At 42.8% G+C, this 18,822-nt stretch overlaps 1 protein-coding gene across 20 annotated transcripts in view; it reads right to left on the bottom strand.

The window, feature by feature from the left end:
• Positions 1-18,822, bottom strand: part of BAZ2B (bromodomain adjacent to zinc finger domain 2B) — an 88,736-nt gene that overhangs the window by 63,243 nt on the left and 6,671 nt on the right. The window contains exon 1 of one of the 20 annotated variants that reach the window (XM_078869672.1): positions 18,020-18,054. The exons of 17 other annotated variants lie outside the window; for them this stretch is intronic. The gene's annotated coding sequence lies outside the window, so the exon portion shown is untranslated. Of the gene's footprint in view, positions 1-7,829; positions 8,015-18,019; positions 18,055-18,822 lie in introns of those variants that run through there. 2 more of the 20 variants (XM_078869663.1, XM_078869682.1) reach the window with 2 other exon arrangements.

Genomic DNA, 18,822 nt, shown 5'->3' with positions numbered 1-18,822 from the left:
TGGTAGGTTTTTACCCTTTTAACTGGTACAAAACTGACACCTTTATTCAAGGCATCATGTTTGCAATGACCACAACACAAGTAGTCAATAAAGCAAACAAAAAGAAGCAACTCTGATAAGGATAATAATATGCACTGTCCTTGAAGTTGATTGGCCCACACCCGAGACGGCTTTCTTTAGAGCCTAGTCCCCATTGGTGTAGGGCCAGATGACACCAGAAGGCGTACAACTCAAAAACAGTGCAATATCAGAGTATTGAGAGTTCGGGGTAAACATTTACACTATGAGATCTCTTTTACCAGTGGCAAAATATAATGGTAGGTTTTTACCCTTTTAACTGGTACAAAACTGACACCTTTATTCAAGGCATCATGTTTGCAATGACCACAATACAAGTAGTCAATAAAGCAAACAAAAAGAAGCAACTCTGATAGAAAGCCGTCTCGGGTGTGGGCCAATCAACTTCAAGGACAGTGCATATTATTATCCTTATCAGAGTTGCTTCTTTTTGTTTGCTTTATTGACTACTTGTGTTGTGGTCATTGCAAACATGATGCCTTAAATAAAGGTGTCAGTTTTGTACCAGTTAAAAGGGTAAAAACCTACCATTATATTTTGCCACTGGTAAAAGAGATCTCATAGTGTAATATGTGTAATGGTTGATGAGTGTGGCCAATGGCTTAAGACTTTCTGTTTTATATTCAGGCATGTCAGATAAAAATAAAACTTGGATTACAATACAGTACTATATGCACATCTTTGTCAAAAGGATTGCTTGTGTTTGCACAGCATTCAATGTTCGTGCATGTGTCTTCATTCCATCTTTACTAGACCGAAGCACTGAAGATAGTGCATACATGCTGAAAAAAGTACATTATACTGCTCATGAAGCGTGTGGGCAGGTGATATGGTCCAGCGGTAGAGCGTTCGCCACTTGTTGCAGAGGTTCGTGGTTCGAATGCGGCAGGCTGCCCTGGTTATTACTGCAGGTGTATTAACCATTAACTACGAGCTCCCTGCTTCACAATGGAGGTTAACGTTCCCGTGGCATCAATCAAAATCAGCAGGCAATCATATACCAACGTCGTCATCCCAATTGGCTAAATAAAAAAAATACACGCAAATTACTAAATTGGGATTGCCACTGGAGGTGCCCTTTCAAATGTTTGAGATGAGATGTAAGTAGCAATAGAAGCCCCAGCTTAAAGGGCGTAATACAGTACTGTATTAAAACAAATCATTATCATTGTTATCATTATCATTAACGGTGTTCAGTTTTGTAAATGCCTAGGGAACGCTGCGTAAGCCACCCACATGCGAACGGACTGAAATCCCGCACAGGAAGGACATTTCTGTCTTTTAATTAAACAGGAAATAGGTTTGAAAAAATTCCTAAACGCTATTAGGCAATGTAGGACTCCACATTACACCGACTGTATTTAAATTCCAAGCACAGATAGCCACTAGACCGATTTATCAATTCAGCAGTCATCAGATCATTCTGTGCAGGAAGAAAATCCATACTGCATCCACGGCCATCTCACCCGAGATGCAGTTTATGCATTTCAACAAGCGGCCAGAACAAAGCTCATAAACACATGCACACTTAATCTCAAGAATATATATGTTGTTTTAAATGTATTAAGACATAAAACACAATACTTTTCTTTTTGTATTACTGCATGCTACGATGTAACTGAATACTGTTGCTTAAAAACAAATTAAGCAAGCACATTAGATTATTTGCCTAGTCTGCCTAAATGCGTGGATCTTACAAACGTCAATTAAAATAACGTCTGTGCTTTAATTCTTAGTATTTTACATCAAGTACTCTTTAACACGTATTCATTCTGAAAAGTGCTCCTGCAATGGTTTTCCAAAGCACGATAATTTAAACCCACAATTAAAAAATTACTTACAGATTTTAAATGTAATAAAAAAATCAAGTCTGCTTTAATGCCAACTCAATGGAAGAGAGAGAGAGAATGACTACGTTTTATTTACTGCCTGTTTAACTAAACGAGTTAAAGCATCCACTATAACCAAGGTCAATTAAAGCACGGCTAGGTAATCTGGAATTCACGGCGTGACACCGCTTTTTATGCAGGAAAGGTCACAGCAAATGGTGGGCACGCTCAAGGAGTGATATTGACAGACATCGCACTGTGTACAGGCTTGGAGTGCAGCCAAATCTCCTAATGCACCAATGCACCTTTCACAAGTATTTCAGCTTGCACACATGACACATTATGTTGCAAGGATGCGGGAACTGAAAACCGCACTTTTTAATTCATTGTTTTAACCATCAATTTTGATGCGCGCTGTGATACAGCACTGTACGGTATACTGCAGCGATCATGCATGCCGTACCCAATAAGCAAGTGGCTCAATTAATTATGAAAGCGAAAATAACTAAATACGTATCATCGATGAGATATGTGCACAGTATATGTAAACCCTTCGATGTCAGATTAAGCTTGCAGGTCTCCCGAGCTCGCAGTGGTGTCCACCACGACATTCCCTTCGCTATCGTCACATCTCCACTCAGACGGGCGATTACAAATGTTCAAATACAAATCAATACAATTTACCTGAATGTAATACAGTAATTAACTATGGTTTTGTTTTATAACTCTATGTACTTTACACTGAAATAACCTGTAAGCTAAGCAGAATTGAATTCTGGATAGTGCTTGGATGGGTGACCACCATGACAAACAGGTGATGAAGGCTGTGGCTATGTGGTGGACAGCAAAAGGCAGTGCAGAAAAGCCGATTTGACTGTGTGTGTGTGCATCCTCCCGCTTTCACTGACCCCCAATGACTAGCGTGGTGACGTGTGGTCAGATAACCACCGTGACACGCACCGCGCGGGGAGGGTCCTCATTCAGCAGTGGATCGACAAAGGGAGCTGTACATGGACTATAGTGGCGGGCCATACATTCACGGTAATCGTATAACTTTTGGGGAATGTTGTGGACAAACACCACAACAAAATAAATGTAGGATTTTATATTGCAGTAAAGCAACGTTCGGTTAAAACGGTTTCACGACTTGTATTATTACCTAACAATTGGTTCAATATGTCATGAATGTACAAAAAAAACTACTACTACATAAAATACATTTAAGTTTTTAACAAGATGATCTGTCAGGGCAATTTGAGAAAAGCAGAGAAGCACTTTCATACGTAAGACGATACCACGGCACCAACAGCAGCGGCCCCAAGCCAGCAGCACTGCACACACAACCTGCCGAGTCTACATTAACAGATGTCGGGTGAATTACGCCAATTTGTCTCTGTCTCCGCTAAAAAACCTTATCGATTAGGACATGCACAAAGCACAGCACTGCCAGGTCAAACGAGAGCCCCATTCTTTGCGAGACGCACATGCAAATATAACTTCACTTTTCCCAAAACTGACCAGCGACTACATCATTCTAGAGTGCCCCGCAAACACTGCGCAGCGCCGCAGCCCCCCCAAAAAACACGGGACGAACACACAACTTCAGTTTCAATTTCATTTATTTGGTATAGCCCTGTGAGCCATTATTCGGCTCTTGAATCGGGTGCAACCGCAACAAGAAAACATCTTAACCGCGCAAAATGCGCGCACAAAAGTTTGAACGTTCATCGGAATACGCTTGCTTCGCACCGAACGGTGAAGAGCCAGGTAGGGCACACAGCTGAGCTGCAAACCGAGATGAACATTGCACGGCCAGAGCTAATGAGCAAGAAGCCTACGGCGGCGGAGGCTCCGAAAGGACACGGTGACAACGGCAAACGCGGCTCTTGCAATTAAAGTTTCAGGAGCCCAGCATGGGCGCTGGGGCCACAGCTGTTCCAAACCTGCATTTATTTGCTCGGGTGCCGGTGGAAACAGTGCAGCATTTAAAAAAAGGGGGCAAAAAAATCAGCCGTTGTGCAGTGTGTGCTCCTCGGGGTCATAAATGGCCAATAAAACCCTACTGAGAATTGCTGAGCAGATTCCCCTTGAGTCTCATTACTGTACGCGCTGCGCTGCATGAAGTGCACTGTTTGTCGTATTCTCAACCGAGTTCATAAAAATGATTTCCTGCATATTCTCGCCATTGATTGGACAAAATATATACATTAAAACTTAATTCCCAGCTCACACTCGCATAGGCACCGTAAGTCACGCGCATTGAAGCCCGAGCAATATTGCTGCCCAAAGAATGTTCACCTGCGCTCAAACATATAAAGCCGTCTAAATGTAACAGATGCCGTAAAATACTGTTGGAGGCATCCACTAGCCCAAGTACCGACTGGTAGGCTAAATAATTAGATATTGCACTTTTCATGTCAAACACCTGCTCACAAACTGGCGCGGTCTCTCATCTTCTTAGTGGTTTTTTTCGTTTAATGCTGTAACTAACACAGCTTCTGTGTGCCGCGACTGCTGCCACCCCAGTGGGTGTTGCTATGCCAACCCCATCTGGTTTCGGGTGGTGCCTGGCACTCATCTCAATGCAAGATGGCACCAACTGGCTGAAGTTCCATCCTTTGTTTGCAGAAATCAGTGCTTTGAAGGGTGGCTTTTAAATGGACAAAGAGACCTTATTGTGTTCAGGCAATGTACAGAGCAATAAAACAAGCGAGGACGCGTATTTCACATACCAATGTAGCCTTGGGTCAACAGATTGTAACTGAGTTATGACCAAACAAGTAAGAAATGCATTATTCGTATGCATTTAGGCAACAAACTTACATGACATTAAATGTCATTGAGCAAGTTGTAAAAAAAAAAATTCAACTTGCGCTTGGTGCATTCAAAGCAACTGGCATTGCATCATACAATAAGCCTGGCCAAGGCAATTTGTGTGCATCCATGCATCTTGGCTGGCGCAACTCGGAGATGATTCAGCCATTTCAATGTCACATCGTCTCAGCCGAGCAATATTTCTCCTTCTCGGGCGTTTTGCTGCTGCAGGATGCAAGCCCAACCACCCCGATCCCACAAGCGTGACAAGATAATCACATCCAGAGGTTTTGGAGTGAACACGAAGCGTTACCAAGATTCACATTTTATTACTGTCAGCTACAAGCTGCTCTTCTGCACAATCCCCTTGCGAGATACGCCGTGCACACCACACTACACGCCCGCCCTAGCATGAAAGCACAACGAGCCACTTACAAATACCATGAATATAGTACACGTGTACTGGTGTTGTGAGCGGCCACTTTGGGTACAATAGATGCCACTGAAATTGAGTCAAATAGACCAAGTGACCGCATAAGTACAGGTTGTGCAGTTTGCCCACAGCCAGTGCCAGGCTTGAAAAGCTATGTGGCTTGCGGTACACCTGGGACTAATAATATAATGTACATTCCGCCAGTGGAAACGGTGCTGTACTTTTTCACAACTGCGGTCTGAAACAAACGTCAGCTCCTTTAAAATACCTAATGTATGTTGAACTTCTTTCGCACCGCACTGTTCGTGGCATCACAATCCAATAGGAAAACAACTGCTTCACAAAGTATTTCATACAGTCATGCATGTAACGATGTACACAATAGCAAGTACTAGTTGGTACTTGAGATTAAAGTGAAACTTGCTGTATATGTTTAATGCCTGCAAGGAAATACACGTGGCAAATGTGAAAGATGGCATTAGAAATATATCTAAACACTTACTAGAGTGACAATTGTGATGGCGCACACCATAAGAGAGCAGTTTCATTTAAAAAAAAAGAAATGCATTCAGAATTGCTTATTGAAAAATTAAATGATCAAAGATCATAGGAAACACTTTATACATTTGCCTTCCATTACACAGGAAGATGTTAGGGAAAAGGTCATAAAATCGAGACAAGCCACCAACACCATAGTCAGAAAAGGGTTAATTGCTCCAATTTCGCCATGGGGTCGTTAATGGAGGAATGATGACATTTCATCTGAATAACAAACAGCCCGTAAAAAGAGGCAGGGCAGCCCAAGAGGTCTCAGGCAGACAGTCCGTGTGTCCCCAGAGATCCTGCTCCGTAAATGTCATCCCTAACGAACAGTGCACGCGTGCCTCTCTCCCTCCCATGCACGCCCCAACATACCGACAGCAGACAGCAAGCGCTCACCCTGCTCACAAAATGCCGTCCCCAGATTTTGATTTGTTTAATCACCTGCCCGCTTTGCTGCTCCATCTCACTCTTGCACTCTCTCTCTCTCTGTTGCACTCTCTCTTATACACTTCCACACTCTCTCTTCTCTTTCCCGCTCCCTTTCATTCTCACTCTTCCACCTCAAAGTCCCACTTTCTCTTCTTACGCCCTCTCCCATCTCTCTCTCTCTCTATCACGCTGTCTCTTCCTCTCTCCCCCTTTCCATTTCATGCCACACATCCCTCAGGAGCATGCTGCTCATCAAGCAGCTGCTGACATGCTACCCACACCGGCGGCAACAGCGAGTGACAGCTAATCAAACTGCTTCCTGCAAGCCATTTTAAAGCACGAGGATTTAGCACCGAAGTACACAACACTGCCGATTTGAAGAATGTCTCTACAGGACCCATCAGAATGCATGCATCTTCACCAACAAAAAACCATGCAAACGTCTTGTAAGTCTTGGCCTTGAGTGACCTCTATAAGCAGTGACTCTCTTTGGGAATATTAAAAATTTGCACCAATAAAATAGAGGTTAGGGAGGAGGAAATCCGTTAAAGAGTAATTTTCACATTTAAAATCAACCAACAAAACACTTCCTCTTTTGTGCGTGAACAGCTTTTAGGCACCTCGTAAACAATGCTACAGCTTACTGCCCCGGCTTTATTTTCCTCCCACCGGACACCCATGCCCCCACCAGATAGAGGTCTTTCATAACACACACGTCTCGGGACCAGGTGGTCATTTGTTTGCGTGGAGTTATTTTTTTTATCTCTCTCTCCACTCTGTCGTTGATTCCAAATCTACATCGTCAAGTTTTCTTCTCCGCGGGCAGTGTCCAAACCATCAACCCAGTGCGTGCACAGTCACTTCCACACCCTCCCCCTCCATCACCACCAACCACAGCCACTGCCACCACCACCAACCCCACTTCAGGCTCCACGGCCCCCTGCCAGACAAACGCGCACCACCTGCCACCCAGACCCCGCGCCTTCCTTCCTCCCTCCTCCCCCACCACCACCACCAAAGCTCCGAGCTGCGTTCGACCCTCAACTCTTCCGAGCTCTCCTCCTGCAAGCGGAACTGCATCATTGGCACCACCCCCAACCCCAAGCCACCCCGTCACGCGTGCCACGATGGGAGCCAGATGCGGATACTCGAGACATCAAAAAACCCACAACAGCTGACAGGCTCTCGAGCTTTGAAAACGGACGACGAATAAGAACTTTTGGTTAAATTGTTGGTGGCAGCGGCTCGCGTGAAAACATCGCGGGCTCTCTCTCTCTGTGTGTGTGCGTGATGTGTGTGATGTGTGCTGTGGCTCCTCTCTCTCTGTGTGTGATGTGATGTGTGTGATGTGTGCTGTGGCTCTTCGGGTTTAATGGACGCGGTCTATCTGATTATGCCAGAGCGAGTCCAGCAGCGCCCCCCACCCCCCTCCCTAGCGGCTCACAGATTCGCAAATTAAGCCGTCATATTCTGTTTACCAACTTTTGACAAAGGTCACTCGGAAAGATCTGACGCACCAAAACAGCCTCATCTCAAGACGAATGCAGCAACAGCAGCAGCAATGCGAACACGTACCACGGCGCTCCAAGAAGAACTGCCATAGACGTCCAGCAACAAGAACGCACTCGCAAACCAATTACACTCGCACCCGGGGGGGGACCCGCTTCCATCGCGGTAACAAAACACCTTTTTATTCAACCTACCTGCCTTTGTAGTGCGCTGGAAACCGTCTCACTGCTCTCGCATCCATGCTGCTGTCGTCCGTATCATGGAATGGCTATGCCTCCTCGCATGTTATACGTACTGCGATCACTTGCATCTCAGAACATTGTGTAATCCTAACTGCGGTAACCACTAACTCCACATTCCTCAGCCCCCTCCATCCATGCTCTTCTCCACCCCCCCTCCCTATTCACCCAGCGTCCCCTCTAAACCACCCCCCACTACCACCACCACCACCCCTCCATAGCTCAGTTCTAAAATAAGCGCACTTCTATGCAGCCCCGTGCGGGTGTTGCACAGCTTCACTAATCCCCACTGCCAATCGGATAAAGGCCCTCTGCCCCCCACCCCTTGAGCACAGGCACCGCCCATGAAGCCCCCCCCCCCACTTCCCCAACTCCACCGCACCCCCCCCTTTTACCTCCTCGCCACGTGCTACAAATCACTGCAGAGGATCGCCCCCCCCCCTTCTCTCTCTCTCTCCACCCCAGCTCTCATCAGCCCCATATGGCCCAGAGTACCCCAGGGAGGACACGGGGCTGTGGTAAGTCAAAGCTCAGTCCAGCTGAATATCTGTTTCGTATAATGAGGCAGTGATCAGGACAGCACCTTGCGTTATAGACGTTACTGGGATTGTGGTCTGTGTAGGGCGCATAATAAATAACCGCGCTATTAAATGCCTGTTTTACTCTTATCAGAGGACAGGGATTGATGGGAGAGATGTAGAAAAATCACGGTTGTTGTCAACGTAAGATGGCGGTGGTGATAATGTAACTAGGATTACAACAATGCTGGGGAAATTCTGATACGTAATGTGTTCACTTACGTCACTCAATTGTTTTGATGGAAATTGCGCTTAAAACTTCTGAATTCATTATATTTCACTGCACCTGTCACTATTACAATTAAAGATCGGTACCAAGGTTAGCTACTAAAATGTACTGATCCAAATAATAACTTTGCAGCCAGGAGCCATTTCTTAAATATCGCGAATGCTCAATCAGTGGTGCGGTTTAAGCCGAGTTAAATAACTGTAAACTAATGTAAAACTTGCCTGTACGACATCACCACTTTAAATGACTCTTAAGAACTCGCACGTAGGAACATTGTCTTCGATTACAGGCTTTACTGCTCTTTGCAATGCAGAATTTAATTCCCTTCATCAAGTGTTGTTGTTGGCATACTGTATCTGACACATTGAAAATGTCACCTTGAGAAATTTCATGGGCTCAATAAAAAAAACAGGGTACTGGTGGGAATGTAATTTGGCTTGGGTTTTTTTCCTCCATGAAAATGTTACATGTATGTCACGTCGCCACACACTGAATTGTAATGACAAAGGAATCGCTTGCATGAGCCTTTACAATACGCAGCACTAATTACTTAAGTTCACCTCGTTTCACACAACGAGGGGCAGCAGCCTCACCAGAAATTCTTCGCATTCTCCACTTCATTATAGAACACATCTCCATTCATTTTCCATAGGGGCATTTTCATGCACATTTGGACAGGCACTGCCAGAGTTACTCTTGTTCACATCATGCCATTTACCTCAATCCCCCAGCCCAGCAGACTGCACAAGCGCACTGCCAACTTCTACAGTGTACATTTGAAATAGTCAAGCATCAAACGTATGAACGTTTACAATTAATGAAATCGTTGGGAGCACAGTGTGCGTTGTCGTCTGTTAACACGACAATGGTTATTATGTGCTGTGGAGTAGCCAAATGGCATACAATTAATTAGTGTGCCCGGAAGAAAAAAAACCAGATCCCCCCACACTTTGTAAACAAGATGTAAGCATCTTAATGGAGCCACTGTGAAAAAGGAGGAAAGTCAATAAGATATCAATTTTAAGTCTGCGTATGCACATGAGTGTACACGTCTTGGTGTGTGTGCGCGCGTGTGTTTTATGTGCAGGTTTCCGCAAGCAGCTCATATTCTACCCAAGGCAGGCGAGCGACTGAGCAGAAAAAGCAATCTCTGCGATTGGCAGTGACTTGCCCAAAAATGCTTTTCGCGCAATTTACAAGCAAGCGTTCAATGCCTGGCCACAAGTTCAGCTGCGAAGGAGAGGTACTTAAAAAAAAACAGGATGCGGTGCGACAGGCAGATAAAATGTGGCAGAAAACATCAGGTGCTTTCTTTTCATGCCTGTGAAAACATCAAGGGTGTGGTAAAGGCCAATAAACAAAACTTCACCATAATTATCCAACAGCACTTATTCAGTTTAATTTCGTTTGACCTCGTACGTTTTCCTAGTACTGTATCTTCACTTCAACCAGAATGTACTGAAGTAATGCTGACAATTGACAACCTATGCACTATCTGTATACAGTGTCTTACTACAGCATGCTATGTGCTTATACTGTCCAGTAGAGTACACATACTATACTTACAAACATAGTACAATATTAAAGTATAAATGATGTATGCAATGTACTGTTTGTATGACCTGTAATATGTTTTATTTCCTAAGATGCTAACAAATGCAGACTAATTTCGGTATGTATGGCGCGGACACTGCTCGATCAGAAGCTTAAAATTGTCATATTTTTTGTAGCTTCGGGCTACAAAACACAATGATTATTTTGCATCCTTGCTGGAAGCGCAAATCTATAGCCTTGGAGTGCTGATTCGCATGAATGCCATGAGCAGCAAATAACACAAAACATTATCTTCCCTTTTGCTTCAGCTTTCAAACAGAGCACAAAAGGTCGAATTCACTTTGAAATGAGTCTGAGCTGGGGGGTCAAGACCTATCTTCTCTGCTCCTGTGAACGCCTGGTTTCCAATAGCCCATCAAAAAATGCTCTGGGTGGGTAGTGGAGGGAGGTTCCATTCTTGTCTACACATCACCCGACGACAGAAGATGATGACAATCAGACACTTCTGGTTGTCCTTGCAATCACTTTAATTATTGCACATTGTCATCCTTGACTGGGCTGTGTGTGGGCGCACTATGTTGTGCCGTGCTGGCTGATACACAAGCCTGAGCTGACAAAATAATATTTCTAACAGGAACAGTTTTTAGCACTTAGCATTAAAATTCCAAATCCAATTTTCCAAACAATTACAACAGATTGTCAACATACACGTGTGCACGTGTTCAGCAAGTTAAATGGCGGAATTGTAATTTGATTTTATGTTACACCCTTTATTAGCAGATTAAGCCTTTGCCAGGTTGAGGCTTCAAGGTTTCTGCTTTTAGGCTCAAAGGGGCTGTGAATTCAGGCAGAGCGCAGCAGTCTATGGCATCAGAAATAGCGCACTCAACCTGTTCCTGTGGAAACATCGCACGTGGCCCATACAACATCTAGCGTGCAGTGTGGAGGAACTTGCTTCCAGATCAAGAAAGCGACTGGATACTTTACTCTGGTCCAGTGGTGGGCAACTGGCGTCTCCCGAAGGGCCACAACGTAAAACATACTATCACAGTAGCAAAGGATAATGGATGTCTCCCATGCTGTGCAGAAAACTAATATATACACACTTATATATACACTTGGCTCTTTGCAGAACTCATGGGTGAGTTGTGTTTCTTGGTCTGTTATGGGTTGGCCACGCCTGTTCAAGTCGCTTGAGGGCTTTGGTACTCCTTTCCATTTCCTCCTTACAATGTGGTGTTGCTGTACGCTACTGCGTATGCTTTTCATGGTTGTCGTACAGCTCCCCAATGTGATTGTACCGCATGTTGTACAGTAGGATGACTGATGTTACTCTTCGTGTTACTACAAGCTGCAATTCAGTATCCTGAAGAGGCTACCAGTTCCTGAAGAAGCACGTGGAGCGGAAGGAACATCAAACATCACGTGGAACAACACATGGTACAACCTGTATGTGGTGTTATGACAGATCAGTTTGTATACCCCTCCCCCCAATCTGCACTGTTAACAAGAAATTCCAAATCATGCCAAGCTCGCCAGCCATCACCATAGTAGAGTCCAATGGACCTCTGGTTAATCAATGGAAAAGATGACATTTCAACGTGTGCTTGAATATACAGTCGTATATTACCCATCTGATGCTGGATATATTTTTCCTCTTTAACATTACACTATGATCACTGCAATACTCTCAAACACTTGTACTGTAATATACGGATTTAAGCTGTCTGGTTTTGCCCCAGATATTTCGTGAACAGGCATCTCTTCGCGTGGCAATAACTGATGTCTACTGAGATCTGGTGTCATTGTGTTCAACTTTATGACAGCATTCTGCACAGTTTTGGAAGATGTAGTAGGCAGACTGAGAAATATGTCCAGGTTTGGTCTGTGGAAAAGGTAGCAACCCAAGTGTAAACCCGACCTCCGAAGGTCTTAATTTGCAACAGTATTAATTAACCAATTCATGTCATAAGTATGCCAGCATGAAATTAGTTCCCATTTCAACTTTTGCTGGAGGTCGACCAGGCAAGTGGTGGATAGGCATCTTATCAACTGCTTAGCCGGCTTTGGCCATTAAACGGGTTCTAACTAACATCACTTGCTAGTCCCACAGCCTAGAGACCCGAACTGAAAGTTTAATGGACAGTGCTTGTTTTGGGTGTCATTTGTACATCAGAGGAGTTTCTGCAACATCAATGATGGCCATCTGAAATGTGGGTATGCTAAAATAATACAGGCCTCTGTTGTCTGCTCATGGAACAGTGCGGCAGAGAGCATGAAACGTGTGGTATGTGAGCCAGCATTATACAGCACTACCTGGAAAATACCGTAAGCCATAGCTCCTTTGAAGTTATGTCTCAACAAGAATTTCCACCCATTTGAAAGTGGTTGTCTCTCTTTGTTGTGCTATGACGTGAATTTTCTCTGAAACTGCTTTAAAACAATTGGGCTGGGCATATCACGTTTCTTTTTTTTACCTTTTCATATTTGTTCAAAGACATTAATTTGTAGCTGGCCTGTGCAATAAAGTAACTTCAGGGAAAACAAATTATAGACCACTAATAACCAGAGGCTGAAAATAACGTGAAATGTGTGTGCCATAACCCTAAAACTATAATCGCATCTGTTTGTCTTTCGGAAAAGAGTATAGTGAAAATTAAAGAAGTACGAAACACCAGAAAACTGTAAAAATAAGAAAATAGTTCATTCTTATATCGATGGATATTGTTAATGACAATGTGAAAGCTGATAATAAATATTTCCATCGTTGTAACTTATGAAATTCAGGAATATATACACACTATAACAACATCGCTAACTCGTGTTTTACACTTTAGTATGTACATTACAAATATAGCACTGTTGTGTTTATTACTAATGCGTAAAATACACGTGATAATACAATAGATGTTTTTAATACAAAAATTATGTGCGCACATGTGTGTGAAAGATGCAATTTAATTATGGATGCATTAAAGTTTACGGTTAACATTTTCTTAATATTGAATTTACAACAGTAGGTGAATGTAACTGAACTCAAATAAAAAGTATAACATAGTTTCTATAAACCATTGCAAATAAACAAATTCAACGGCAGGAAGTGTGGGCATGCCACTGAATATTAATGTTTTGCTACGTAAATCTGTCGGTCAAAAAGGGCACTAAGAAGCAAAATATCTGCACTCATCATCTGGTTTAACTCGTTTGCGTAATGTTTATCAAGACGAGTACGCTCGTGCAAAAAAACGAAAACTGTACAAGTCTCAACTGCCAGACGACAACGTTGCCCAACAAGAAAGTTCAATGTCACATACCACTCGGGTACCACAAAAACCAAAATGGACAGCAGAGTCAAAATTTCTTCTCACAGCTTGCCTATTTTATGACTAAATTTTCCCATGTTATCACGATGTCATGGCGTCCCAACCTATATTTAATTATGATGGCTAGACAAGAGAATGATGTCAACTCGCACAATGATTCAAACGTAGCTCTGCAATTTCTTTTTAAAAGAGCTTTTACTGACAGTGGTACTTGGTTTGCAGCAATCACTTAAGTCAGAATTTTAGATGAATGGACATTCTGGGACGGGGCTTATTTCTAATGATACTGGCAATTAGATGAAACTAACCTCCAATATATTTACAGAATAAAGGGGAACATTTTCCACAGTTTCCCTTCAAAGCATACGTCATTGCTGAAGGGGCAACTTGTCAAAACTGACAATTGCGTTTAAAGTAAAGCTTTTCCTCTGCACGTTACATTTTTCCTGACATCATTAAATGCATTTCTAATGCACACAGTTCATGCTGATATGACACCAATTCAAACATCGGCTGCATCGTGAGGCTACCAAAGCTGCTATACTTGGCAATACTAGACAACCATTGACTTTTGTAATTTCTACAATTTGAAAAAAAAATGTAATAAGTCATCTCCACCTAAACACACACTCTAATCTTTGCTTTCTATGGTAACCAATGTACTTACATCGTCTGTCTCCTACTACTGCATTGCATGAAACCAAGAACTCAATATATTTCCCAGATTACCTTTAAAAAAACAGCATAGGGCATGAAGGGAAACTAAAATGCTTATTTTAAATCTGTGCTACCAAGACAAGTAGCTCGCCATGCTCACATCAACACTGCTCGCAAGCTGCCTACAGCGATTCGCTCCATTCGCAATCCAATGAACTGTCATGGTTCAGGGTTGCGATTTGATTCAAGAAGTGATTATTATTTTAACACGGTGAATAGTGGCACCTGTAGTAGCTGCAAGGGTCACTTGGATAAATTACATATCATCATTATAACCCATGGTCAATCTACCGCTGACATACAACAAATGCAGTGCTTACATACACGAAATGATGCATTGTTAAACCCCTAAGTTATACACCTCGATACTTCAAGTGCCCTATCCTATGAGGCTGGCAGCAGCAGTCTGATTCCTTCCCTCCAGCAGACCACAATACCACATGGGAAGGGCCTGAGAAAATGCCGATAAAATAACCCGTAACGAGGAGATAAATTCATCACTGTCATCCACAACTCACGACAGAAACCTTGTTTTACCAAAGGCACCACAAATTATCATATATTTTTTATCCCGAATCGCACAACCTAAAGCCAACTGTGTTAATGGCCATGTTTTTTTAAATATGGAGTATCGTGACAAGAATTGTGAACTGCACAAACGCAAGGCATAAATACAATTAATATCACCACTAGTACATTCATGCATTTCAAATAAATCTGTGCAATCATTATGCACATACTCCAAAGAGCTGTCGCTTTGGTTTCAAGGGACCCACATAAAGGCAGGTCATAAAGCAACACAATGACACACAAACCCTCTCCTACAAGGGTATAATTTGTTATTCGCCATTTGATTAGCAGTATGAAAGTCTAAGCAAATTGTTTTTTTTTTCCCAATGGCTCCTGAAGCCACAAAGCAGCCGTGAACTAGCCCACAGGCTAAAACGTCTCCCTTATGGCAGGTAAGAATCCCCAGCCAATTAAGATATAAACCTGCAATCGCCGTGACTGGGGTGTTGGTAAGGGGTTCTTGCCATGGGTGATAGCTGCAGGCCCGAACACGTCACCCGTTACAAGTTCATTAACTGGCAGTAAAGGCAGTGGTGTTGTAATCACCTTCCATTGTATCAAATCCTCATTCTGCTCAAACAACCCATCCAGTAACCAAGCCAAGGGAGGAAACATAACACCACGCCCAGCTCGGTCAGTCATAACAACACTGTACTGTACGCATCATGTTTGAAGTTCTATAATTGAAATAAACGTGGATAACAACAAGGTCTTCCGACAGTCGGCGTGGGGAAACTTATTCGGAGGGCATGTTGGAGGTTTTCACACGACGACTTCAGCATGTAATGATGTGTCGGTTCAACGATTAAAACATTGTCATGATCCACAATAAGTGCAGTGAGTCGTGCGTGTAAGAACTTGTGTTTTTTCTAGGTTTTATACATGTGTGTAATTGGTTCACGTGGATTCTGCAGCTACCAGAGGGCCTATATTCACCCTGAATGGCAAAAGAAAAATAAACAATTCGTGAATTGAACCACGGCCCCGAACTGTGAGAATGTGTCACATCGTGATGGGTGCGGATCATTTCCATGCTCACAGTGCTCGCTGCATTTTCAATCACCAAATTTGTTATAAGTCAATGTGACAATCGTAGATGTGGCACAAACGTGTGCACAACTACACACGAACGCAACCAAATATATGAATATCTGCAGACATGCCAAGGTATCCATATCCCCTTCAACGCATCTCACGCTGGCCTCCGCATCTGCTCGACTTGATCCACGGGTGCCACAAACGTGCCGTACACTGGCCACCCCGCAGAGGCAGGACAGATGGCCATCAGGACGGAGATCTTAATCAGTCAGCGACTAAAGGCCCCCTTCTCCACCTCCCATCTACCCTCCCAAACCTCATCCCCAATGTTACCACGGGTGTCCCCCATCAAGCCATATATTACGCCATGCGGACATGGCGTCCAGGCAGATCGAGCACCCACTCCTTGCGCATCATCCTGGCCTCTTCCACGCTGCTGCTGCTGAGCAGTGATTTATCGGGAAAAGCCAGGGTACACAGACCACTTAGCTGTGTGTGCAAACGCCATCAAGGATTTTCTATAAATGCGTTTTTTGTGTGCGTGTGAAAGAATAACCACTCTTTTTGCAGTCTAGAGTTAGAAAAGCATTTAACTTTTGCAAAAGTAGATTTCTGAACACAGTAGGCGATTGCATTTAATAGGAATGTTTTTAAAAAACAATTGTGGTTTCTTAACGTGTTGCTGAAATGAATTGATATTATTTGACTGTGAATATTGCCACATTTGCCAACGGGAACATTATTAAGTACTGTGTACTGCGATAAATTCACGTTAATTTAAAAGCTTTTTCATAACAATAATTTCATCTTCTAACTACTGCGAGTGAAAACGCACGCTTTTGAACCTGTCAACGCTACATTCTGCCCTGTTACTGCAGACAAATAAATATGTGCAATCCTCTTCAGTATTTCACATTCCATGAAATACACGAACAACCACGGAACAGTGATCACTGCTTCTAGATTTGTAGATTTAGAAAACAGGCAAAGGAATTCACTGACTGTTGTGTAAATTGAAGGATATATTTCATTTGCCGTGGAACATTGATACACAGACAAGAACGTATGTAAAATAAAAACTTCCGATATTAATATAAACTTAACTTGTCACATTAAGTTACGTGCAGCATACACACCTTTATCATTGTATGTGGCGTCATGTATTCGTTGAATAAAGAATTTAGTAGAGTATTGTAGTACGTAAAAATATTTTACATTTGAGCATCACCCAATAAAAGGGAGTCACCATCCTGGCCTATTGTTGTTCACAATGTAAAGTTAAGGCAGTTCATGTGTCAGCAGTGTGATGAGAAGACTGGCCTGGTCTCATTTGAAGATATTGTGACCATCATTGCTAACACGTTATTCAATATACAACGTATGTCTGCTCATAAGAAGTAATACATGTTTTATCTATTGTACCGTGTGCGAGTGGAACTACCAAACAATTTAAACATGAAGCCAGTCTCCAGCTAGCTTGGATACGCGTTTGACCATATGTATCTATGATACATTAAATTGTATTTAGAATTTGAATAAACACAATACAGTAGAATATACTACTTTAAAATATATATATATAACTTAATCATATATCTAATTACTGTAATATATACAGGCACAATAACAAGTCTGCTATTTTTCGATTTAAAGCTTTCGTGACTGCAGGGATTCATCTTCTTGGTTCTTTCGGTAAAGTCACGTAGAATGGAAACGTCGTGAGAATTATTTTATTATGTTTTAATTTTATTATTTCCATTCTACGTGACTTTACTGAAAGAACCAAGAAGATAAGTCTGCTATTGTAATAAACACATTGTCTTTTGATTAAACTAGATATTTGTTTTAATATTGTCACAACAGTAATACTGTAGGTCCTGTATATTATAATAACATTTAAACATATTATTCAAAGAAAATTGTATAAGTTGAGAAAATATGTAATCCAACAAAAGTATCACGATATAAATAGCTCGCACACAGCGGAAGGCGAGTCGCTGAATCATTCATGCAGCTTTTAAGATACGCTCATTTATATTTCTCACATTGTTCCTAAGCCACCTTTTCGTTAAGTTGCTACACTTCGCGTTCCATAAATACCACGGTAAATATTTGCTACGGTTCAAATACTAATACCTTTCGGAGGGAGGGAGCCCCGTGTTTCCCGTGCACCTTTCTCTCCGGCATTTTGGCGCTGCGCTTTGTCTTGCAGCATTAATGGCGTTCCGACTAATTACGTGACACCAGCTCGGCAAGGGAATTCAAAAGCCATGACAGTGTCAAGGACAGATGCGCGGAGAGGACCATCTGTCACCATGGATACGGACAGCATCAAGGGGATTTTATTCCATTTTTTCGTGCATTCTATGTGCTCCGTGACAGTCCTCGGTTCGCATTGAGTATGTTCTTCCGCAAGGCCCCCCTTTTTACAACTCTACATTTCATTGTGTTGCGGATGGGTTAAAAGGGAATTTGCCGTGCCGAGTAGCAGCGGAAATAATATTGCGTGTTTCCACTTTGCCGGCATATTGTGCATTTGTCAAACAGCTGGGGGCCTCAGAAGTGGCTGTGTATTAAGCACTACCAAGCCAAATCAATGCTGAGACGAAGGGGCTGCTCAAGCTATGGACAAAATGCAAGTAGAAGTTGGTCTTATTCTTGGTTCTTTCGGTAAAGTCACGTCGATAGAAAACAAAAATCGAAATTAAAAGCAAAAGAACCCACGACGTTTCGATCGCAACACAAGCAAAGAGAGAAGAGAGAATAGAAGTTGGTCGTTTCAAACGAAATACCCACCGGGGTTTTTTTTCCCCATGTACACTCCAGCTTCCAAGCAGCCCACGACTGACATAGCACAACTAAAAGCTGAACAATCACTTCCTTCAATTATCTTCCTTACATAAAAGAGGCCCCTTAATTTAGCACACACAGACTCTAAT

The sequence above is a fragment of the Lampetra fluviatilis genome, chromosome 2, assembly GCF_964198595.1.
Source record: "Lampetra fluviatilis chromosome 2, kcLamFluv1.1, whole genome shotgun sequence".
In the NCBI taxonomy this organism is placed as follows: domain Eukaryota; kingdom Metazoa; phylum Chordata; class Hyperoartia; order Petromyzontiformes; family Petromyzontidae; genus Lampetra; species Lampetra fluviatilis.
Note: the sequence above shows the minus strand (reverse complement) of the source record. Positions and strands in the feature narration are given on the sequence as shown.